The following is a 10,356-nucleotide window of genomic DNA, read 5'->3' on the forward strand; positions in this document are numbered from 1 at the left end:
CAGCGACAACAAATACAAGAAGGATAGCTCAAAGCCCATTACATGCTTTGAATGTCATCAAACTGGCCATATCAAGTGAAGCTGTCCAATGCTGAGAAAAGATAAGAAGAATGGAAAGAAGGCAATGGTGGCAACTTGGAGCGATAGTGATGAGTCTTCTACTTCAGAAGCTGATGCCACCACCGAGTCAGCAAAGATCTGTTTCATGGCTGACGAACTTGCTGAGCCATGTCTCTCTGAGCATGCTGACCCCTCCATTCCATCTGATGACGAGGAGCAATCAAATGAGGTAATATCACTACCCCTGCTCAGGAATGAAATGGTTAATGCCCTGAATGATCTCTACAAACTTGTTAAAAAGTGTAATAAGAAAGTTAGAGCACTCAGCAGGCTGTGACGAGGTTGAAGAGGTCAAGCTGAGTGACCTCAGATTCCTTCTTCAGGACAACTCAACTTTGCATGATAACATGGAGATCATGCATAAGTTTGTCGCTGAGGTCCAATCAGATTCTAAGAAACTGAGAAAGGACGTCACAACCATTCAAAACCAATTAAAGGTTCCAAACAAAAGAAATATTCCTCTGAACACTCAGTACCAAGGTACTGCTCAGCAGAGATGGAATCCTCAGCGGAATGTCCAGTGTGACTTCTGTGGGAAGAAAGGACACACCACAAAGGTGTGCTGGCACGCTCAGCACTGGGGTGCTGACCAGTCAGTGAGACATCCTAAACGGAAGGTCAGCTGTGACTTCTGTGGAAAGAATGGCCATACTGTCCAAGTATGTCGCCATAAAATAAAATATGATGCTTTACCTGTTGAACCTAACAAGCCAGGACCCAAAAAGAATTGGGTACCTAAAAGAAACTAGTTACATTATAGGTAAGCCTGAGGTGTGCTGAGAAGTCAAAGATGTGTTATATTGACAGCGCATGCTCGAGGCATATGACGGGTGATGAAACTCAGTTCATCACATTTGAGCGTAAACGAGGAGGAAGTGTAAGTTTTGGAGACAACAAAAAGGGTAAGATAGTAGGGTCAGGAACCATTGGAGGTAATCCTACTATTGAGTCTGTCTCCATAGTCAGCGGACTCAAATATAACTTACTCAGCGTAGCTCAGCTATGTGATAATGGGAGAAAAGTTATATTTGATAACACTGGATGTAAAATATTCGAGGGTAAAACAAATGAGTTAATCTTAACTGCCCCTCGTATTGATAATGTCTTTATGCTAGACTTAGAGAAAAAGTTTTCAAAAATTGTATGCTTAGTATCAAAGGAAGAAAATTCCTGGCTATGGCACAAGAGACTCGGTCATGTAAGCATGGACCTCCTGGCCAAATTAGCAAGACATCAATTGGTTGAGGGACTGCCAGAACTTAAATTTGAAAAAGATCAATTATGCCATGCTTGCCAAGCTGGAAAACAAACCAAACAATCTTTTTATAGCAAAAACATTGTCTCAACTAAGCGTCCATTAGAGTTACTACACTTGGATCTCTTTGGTCCAGTCCAGCCGCTGAGTCTGGGTGGAAGAAGATTTTCCTTGGTCATTGTAGATGACTTTTCTCGATACACTTGGGTCATCTTGCTGAGTAGCAATGATGAGACCTTTGAGACATTTTCAAATTTGGTTAAAAAACTTGAAAATGATAAAGACCTAAAACTGGCTCACATCCGAAGTGATAATGGTGGAGAATTCAAAAACCAACAGTTTGTTGAATTCTGTGAAGCTAGCGACATTGACCATAATTTCTCTGCTCCTAGAACGCCTCAACAAAATGGGGTCGTTGAAAGGAAGAACAGAACCTTGGTTGAAATAGCCAGGACAATGCTGAGTGAGCATAGGCTTCCAAAGTACTTTTGGGGAGAAGTTGTTAACACAACATGCTATATTCTTAATAGGGCTCTTGTTAGACCTATACTAAAGAAAACCCTCTATGAACTTTGGAAAGGATGAAAGCCCAACATTGGATACTTTCGTGCCTTTGGCTGTAAATGTTTTATTTTAAACACCAAAGATAGCTTAGCCAAGTTTGATTCAAAAGCCGATGAGGCTATCTTTTTAGGCTACTCAACAAACAGCAAAGCATACAGAGTTTTCAATAAACGAACTCAAATATTAGAAGAGTCAGTACATGTTGAGTTCGATGAAACTAACCCTGTAGGAAGATATCAGCCGCTGACCGACGATGAACCTCACTCAGTACCCGCTGATCAACATACAGCTGCTGAGTCATTCCCTCAAGGACTGACTAAAGGTAAAAGTGAACTTAAAATTAGTTTCACTGACCAGTCTATACCTGCAGAGATTGTTGAAACACAGACAACACAAGACATCAATCTACCAAAGGAGATAAGGATACCAAGAGGACACTCAGAGAGTGTTATTCTTGATGCCGCTGAGAATACCCTGATGACAAGAAATCAACTCAGGAGATACCTCAGCAACGTAGCCTTCGTTTCAATTCAGGAACCAAAGAACTTCGCTGAAGCTGAGCACGATGAATTCTGGATGAGCGCAATGCAAGAGGAGCTTGATCAATTCAGAAGAAATGATGTATGGGAGTTAATGCCACATCCAAGAAGTCAGAAGACCATTGGAACAAGATGGGTCTTCCGCAACAAGCTGGATGAACAAGGAAATGTAGTCAGGAACAAAGCAAGGCTTGTAGCTTAGGGCTACAGTCAGCAAGAAGGTATTGACTACGGTGAGACCTTTGCCTCAGTGGCAAGGCTAGAGGCTATTAGAATTTTATGTGCTTATGCGAATTATATGAACGTTAAACTATTTCAAATGGATGTTAAGAGTGCATTCCTTAATGGAGTTATAAACGAGGAAGTCTATGTAAATCAAACCCCAGGGTTTGAGGATCCTAAATTTCCAAACCACGTTTATAAACTCAAAAAGGCTCTGTACGGCCTCAAGCAAGCACCATGTGCTTGGTATGAGAGGCTGACCAGTTTCCTGCTGACTAGAAATTATGTCAGAGGCAAAGCTGATACAACCTTATTCATTAAGAGAAAGGGTAAAGATACCCTGCTGGCTCAGATATATGTTGATGATATTATTTTCGGTGCTACTAATGAGTCAATGTGCAAGGAATTTAGCAAGAAAATGTAGACTGAGTTTGAAATGTCAATAATGGGAGAACTCAATTTCTTTCTTGGACTTCAAATTAAACAAGGAAAGAATGACATCTTCATCAGTCAAGCTAAATATGCCAAGGAGATATTGAAGAAATATGATCTTGAAAATTGTAAGCCAATATCTACTCCTATGGGCACTGACACTGTCCTATGCACTGACGAGAATGGTAAGTCGGTAGACAGCAAATTGTACCGAGGTATGATTGGTTCTCTACTTTACTTAACAGCAAGTAGACCGGACATTCAGTTCTCAGTATGCTATTGTGCTAGATATCAATCTAACCCTAAGGAATCTCATTACATAGCTGTAAAAAAAATCCTTAGATATTTGCAAAGCTCAGTGAACGCATGTTTATGGTATCCCAACACCCATGATTTCACACTCATTGGATACACTGACGCTGACTATGGACAGGACAAGCTTGAACGAAAAAGCACCTCAGGAGGATGCCACTTCTTAGGATGTCTTGTATCCTGGTTCAGCAAGAAGCAGGCGTCAGTAGCCTTGTCAACCACTGAAGCTGAGTACATTGCTGCTGGAAGCTGTGTTGCTCAGGTCCTATGGATTAAGCAACAGCTTAAAGACTATGGTGTTCAAACAAAGACAATTGAGGTCAAATGTGATAACAGAAGTGCAATTGATCTATCAAAGAACCCAATCCAGCACAGCAGGATGAAGCATGTCAACATTAGACATCACTTCATTAGAGACCATGTACTCAAGGGAGAGATAAAACTGACCTATGTCCCAACGGATGAGCAGCTTGCAGATATCTTCACAAAGCCACTGGCTCGTGAACAGTTTAGCATACTGAGAGAAGCCATTGGTATGTTTAATCCTCTTCAGTAAAATTCCAAGTTCTTAATATGTTTATTCATGCTGAGTGATTTATGCTGTGTTGATAGATGTATACTGAGTATTTAGTGCTATATGAATAAATATCACACACTGAGCAAACATTGGCACCGAGTAGTTATCTCAAACCAAGAAATCATCCATCTATGTAAAACTGACTACTCAGAATATAAAACGCTTAGTATTCTAAACGCTGAGTATAGGATCCGTTGCATTTAATGCTAAAGCACGCGAATAGCCACCTAGGATGACGTATGCGCCAAATGTGTCATAAATGCCAGGATCTTTGTCGGTTGACAATCCCAAGGCAAAAATGACACATGGATTCGATAAGATCCACATTTCACTTCTATAAATAATGGGTAAATCCCTATTTTTATCTCTTTACACTTACCGAATTCTCTGGCATAAGCTCTTTCTCTCTAAGAACTCTCAAAACCCTCCTCTGAAACTATGACTAAGGTTTCCTTGAACATTTCCGGTGCCGGTCACTCTAAGACCAGTTCTGAAGAACCTTCTAGGCACCCTACTCCGCCTGGAACGACCAAGGTCACTACACCGAGCAAAGGCAAAGCTGGCCAAGCCACCTCCTCAAGTATTAAGCCGACCAAAGTCAGAACCTATACTAAGGTGTTCGATGACGTTAGAGAATGCAAGATAGACCTCTCACGATGGTTCTCTGAGGCCTTCGTAACAACCGAGCAACCATTCTGTGAATGGATATCGAAGAATGGCTGGACCGAGTTGTTCTCAATCAGAGACTCAACATACCCTGACCTAGTAAGGGAATTCTACCATAATCTGCGGGTTGCTGACGATAACCAGGACTACCTAGTAACTGAGGTAAGAGGGAAAACAATTTTTTGTTAACCCTACATACCTTGCCAACCTGCTGAATCTGAAGAATGAGGGAACAAAGTTGAGAAGGACTGGTGATCATGAAGGAACTGGGTACGATGCCACCTTCTGCAAGCCCCCTGGCCATTCTGGAGAAATCTCCAATTCCTCAATGGGCCAGCACCAAAAGATGGCACACTACCTGCTGACCAATTACATCTACCCGAAGATTAATTGCACCAGCTCATCGACAAACTTCGAGCAATGCTTCATATGGAATATGCTGACCTACAAGCCCATCAACATCCCAGTTTTCTTAATTGCTGGCTTTCAAAGGAGTATTGGAACCCTAAGACTGGGCTCACTCATAACCAGAATCCTCATAGACCATCAGGTTGATCTATTCGAGGAAACTGAGGCCCAAGGCACTGAGATAACAGCTGCTGCACTGCGTGCCTTGAAGTATAACCAACCGATTAAGAAAGCCAAAGCTGCCGATGAGACTGCTGAGGAAACAGCTGTCCCAAAGAAGGGCAAAAGAACAAAGGCTCCAGCTGCCCGCAAAAGGAAAGCTATTGGAACTCCTTCAAAGAAAGCTGAGTCTATGGCTAAGAAGTTGAAGTCAGCTGCTCAAGAAGGTCAGGAGAGACCTATGTCCGCTGAGAAAAGACCTAGGCAAGATGTGCCTGAGGCAGAGGAAAGTGTGCAAGCTGACCACACAACACAGAGTAAAAAGCAGAAGATCTTCTCTGAATTAACTCCCATCGATGCACTTCCTGCTGACTTCTTCGTTCCCGAAGACTCTCTCTATGCTCAGAACCAAGGCACTGCCTCTGAGCAACAGGATGATGAGATTGAACTAGATCAGCAGTTCATTGAATAGCTTGAAGAAGAACTAGAGGAAGATGATCAGGATGATGAGGAAGATGAGGAAAGTGGTCAGGATGACACTGAGGAGACAGTGAGTAATGAAGAAGCTCAGCCAACTCACACTGAGTTGACTACAGAAGAAGCTGAGCAAAATGAGCAGCACAGTGCTGATCAAGAGGAAAACTCTCCATCTAACAGCATTCCCGCTGATCCCACTCCTCCTCGAACTCAAGGTAAAAGAAGAAGACTGGTCAAGGCACATCAACCAACTGTGCTTAACCTCATGGAAGACTTAACACAGAAGAAACCAACCACCGATCCAACATCCATCAAGCTTAAGTTTTTCAGAAAGTCTTCCACTCAGCCTGAGCAAACAGAAAAGCAAGCCTCTGTTTCTTTACCACAGGAACAAACCGACTCAGATGCTTTACAAAACCCAACCAACACCGAGCAATCTCTTCCAGCAAATGCTGACCCTAGCCCTCTGCCGGCTAAGGAAATTCCTGCTCCAGTAGTCAGCACCGAAACTATCCCAGCTTCAACCACAAGTCAGCTGGTGCATGACTCTGAACCAAGACCAGTCAATAATCCTGCTGGCACAACAAATGCTGAACTAACCCCTCCAACTGATGAAAGGACATTCAACTATCTAACCGTGACTGAGTCTGGTAGAAGACTCATCAGTTCAGCTCAGGCCTTAATCAATGACTTTCATCCATCTTTAGAACATGCTGCTGGGTCTACAGAAACTGAATCCACTCAGCTACCACAAGTCACTCGACTTCTCAATGAGGTTTGAGGTCTCAAAGACTTGATGAGTGTCATGATAAGTCTTCAAGCCCAACAGTCCAAGCAAGAGTCCATCTCAAAGCTGGCTGAAGTCCAGCTGTCTATGGTTTAACACATCAACTCCCTTCAGGGACAAGTTCAAGCCTTGACAGCTGCGAACTCAGTATGCAACTTCAGCTAAGGTCAACCAGCTATTTACCCAGCTTCGAACTGAGCAGGAGAAGACAAATCACCAACTTTCATCTTACTCTCAGTGCTCAGTAGAACAGATCGGTGAAGCTGTTCGCCTATTGAACTTGAACAAAGCTGAGATGGACACTGACCAGATGAAGCAAAATGAGATCCTCCAGTATACGCATAAAACCTTCACTCATGTCTGTCACTCAAACATTCAGCGTCAGTTTTATGATACATCCTTGCTCACGATGTTTCATCAAGCTTTTGCTGCGATGACCGACACTCTTACCTGGATAGGAAAATCTCAGGCCTATACACTAAGTATACTCAGCGCTGCTGAAATCGGTGTGCCTTCAACTATCTTCGATGATGGTCCTGCTGTCTTCGATGGCATAAATGAAAGCGCAAGACAGCTGAAGCTCTACTCAGCTTGTCTATCTCAGGCTGCCCAAAACAACACCTTTAGGCCTCCTCCTCCTCCCGATGCTGACAAAACGGGGGAGAAAGAACAACCTAGAAGAACTCAACAAGAGGGTGATGGAAGTAGTCAGTCCAAGGGCAAGGGCAAAAAGAAGTAGACATAGATAGCTTAGTTAACTTAGCTTCTTTATGTATTCTGCTGACTACTTATTTAATACAAACACTTTGCATCAATTTTCAACAAGTTCAAAATCTTATATGATGCTGTGTTACTATGATCTGCATATATTAACTGTGCTTAGTATCTGTAATAACTTATACTTATATGCTGACTAACTCTGTCTTATAAAACTCATTGAACAACAATATACTCAGCGCTCTTTGATAAGTTAAAACCTTCCGCTAAAACTAAGTTAATAGAATATGTTCCATGAGCTGACCTTTATTTGAAAACTGACCGAGGACTTACTCGATTAAACCTTAAAATGTTTAGAGTAAAACTGAGTTAGTAGCTCAACCCTTACGGGGGAGTTTGTTAAGATATAAAAGGTCAACTTTCATGGGGGAGCTCAAAACTGAGTTCTTCACTAAATAGTTTTGCCAACATCAAAATGGGGGAGTTTGTTGAAACACATTTCCACATGATTTTGATTTGACAAAATTATTTAAGTAAAATTAAATATATTCTAAAAACACACTAAGTTTAAATGCTTTGATTTATTACACTAATGTGTTTGTTCAATGTTGAGTTAAATTATTTATATGACATAAAGACTAAAAGGCTTAAAGCCCAATACAGAAGTCAAGGCCCAAGTCAAACAGATCAAGACCACTCGGCCCGTGAAAGAAAAAACGCTGTCGTTGTGTACAAAACGCAGCTCAGCGGTAGAAGGATCGAGAAGACCTTCGATGAACAACTTCGGAACGAAGCTGCTGAGTTGTATCGACAAACAGTACAAGACAGCAGCTGAGCAAGAACAACTTCCAGACAAAGTGTTTCCACTTTGGGTAAAGTTCAGAAGACACAGAACGCTGTCTAGTTGACATTACCGTAAATGGAGAGACATTCTGAAGAACTGACTAAAAGCTGCTCAGCACTGACCGAAGACAGAAGATACTCAAATCTGATTGGCCAAGAGCTCTGAGCGAGACTGAGTGACAACGACTGGAAGCCGTTTCCCTCCAACGGTTATTTCGAAATTCGAAATGACTGATGCCTCAGACGTCTCTATAAATAGTGGCCTTTAGTTGCTTCATTCTACACAGAACTATATCAAGCCATTACGCTGACCAAAATTCTACTCAAAGTTCTGCAAGAAAAAGCAAAGCAAATTCTTACACTAAATTCAATATCTTTCATGTAAAAGTCTAGAGTGATTATTCAATCATCTAAGGTGTCTTAGCGATTATTGTTTATGACAAATCTTTATCATTTCTAGAGATTAGAAAGGAGAGGCTGAGTACTCGGTTATAGTACTCAGCGAGAGATTAGGAGTGAGTAGAGGTATAGAGGAAGGTACTCTTGTTATACTCAGCTTCTAAGTTGTAAAAGGTTTGATGCTCTACCGTTAAAGAGCTCAGTAGAGAATTTGAAAGCTCGGAACGTGTTCCAGGGACAGGACGTAGGCTTAGAGGCCGAACCTGGATAAATCTGCTGAGTAACATCTTTCTAACCTTAAACTCCTTAATATATATATTGCTTGCTTAAACAAAACTGACCAAGTAAAGAGGTCAAGCTGAGTTGTGTGTATTGAGTATCGGAGTTCAGGAATAGACTTAAGTGCTATCTCCTGACTCAGCGAAAGAAGCTGACTTAGTCACCAGTTGACTAAGCTAGCGTCTCAATTTACTCAGCGCGCTGTGTAATCCTTTTTCAACGAAAAAGAAGTTAGCCATAACGTACTAAAATTTTAAATAGTTCCTATCCCCCCCTTGGAACTAACTTGTTACGTTATAAGGGACCAACAAACCCCGGTTTAGATCCGAAACCCATGACTTCCTCGGATAAGAATGAGAAAATGTGTGATCCAATCAGGGCTTACGTACCGAAGCTCCCTTTTCCGCAACGACTTAATAAAGAAAAATTGGACCACCAATATGGCAAATTTTTGGAAATCTTTAAGAAACTTCACATTAACATCCCGTTTGCGGAGGCATTGGAACAAATGCCCACCTATGCAAAGTTTCTTAAAGAAATCCTCGCCAAAAAGAGGAAGTTAGAACATAATGAAATGGTAGCGCTTACGGAGGAATGCTCTGCAATTATAACAAATAAACTCCCACCTCAAAGATTTGGGAAGTTTTTCCATTCTATGCACGATTGGAAACGTTGAGTTTAGTAGAGCTTTATGCGATTTAGGTGCTAGTATCAATCTAATGCCTTTGTCTGTTTTCAGGAAGCTCGGGTTGGGAGAGCCAAAGCCTACCAATATAACGCTCCAATTGTCCGATAGATCCATTGCCCGGCCGAAAGGAGTTGTGGAGGATGTCTTAGTGAAAGTGGACAAGTTTATTTTCCCCGCCGATTTTGTGGTGCTCGATATGGCGGAATACGATTCGGTACCAATCCTCCTAGGATGACCATTTCTTGCGACAGGTAGGACCCTCATTGATGTCCACGAAGGTAAGCTTATCCTACGGTTGCAAGACGAAGAGGTAGAATTTAACGTGTATAACTCCATGAGATTTTCGTCTCACAATATGGAGGATTGTAACTTTCTAAACTCCGTAGACTATATTGATCTTTTTGTTGAGAATTTTTGTGATAGGTCTTCCGCGGAACCCTCTTCGGATACGAATGGTAAGGAGCATTTGGATGAGGAGCCATTGAACAAGCCGTTTGAATACTCCTCCGAAATCAAACAATGTTTGTTGGCAAGGAGCCAGTTCGAGGGTTTGGACCGGGAAAAAAAAGCAAAACCAAAGTCATCTCTCGAAGAACCCCCGACTTTGGAACTTAAACCCTTGCCTCCTAATCTGAAATATGTGTTTTTGCAACCTCCTAATTTCTTACCCGTTGTTATATCTTCACTTTTGACAGAGAAAATGGAGGAAGCATTGGTTGCGGTGTTACAAAAACACAAAGGCGCATTTGGATGGACCATTCACGACATTAAAGGGATTAGCCCCACCATTTGCACACACCGTATCTTTATGGAGGACGAAGTCAAACCCTCCGTGCAGCCGCAACGATGACTTAACCCCAACATGAAGGAGGTAGTGAAAGCCGAGGTAATCAAACTCCTCGACGCATGTAT

This window comes from Euphorbia lathyris, chromosome 6 (genome assembly GCF_963576675.1).
Source record: "Euphorbia lathyris chromosome 6, ddEupLath1.1, whole genome shotgun sequence".
NCBI classification, from domain to species: Eukaryota; Viridiplantae; Streptophyta; class Magnoliopsida; order Malpighiales; family Euphorbiaceae; genus Euphorbia; species Euphorbia lathyris.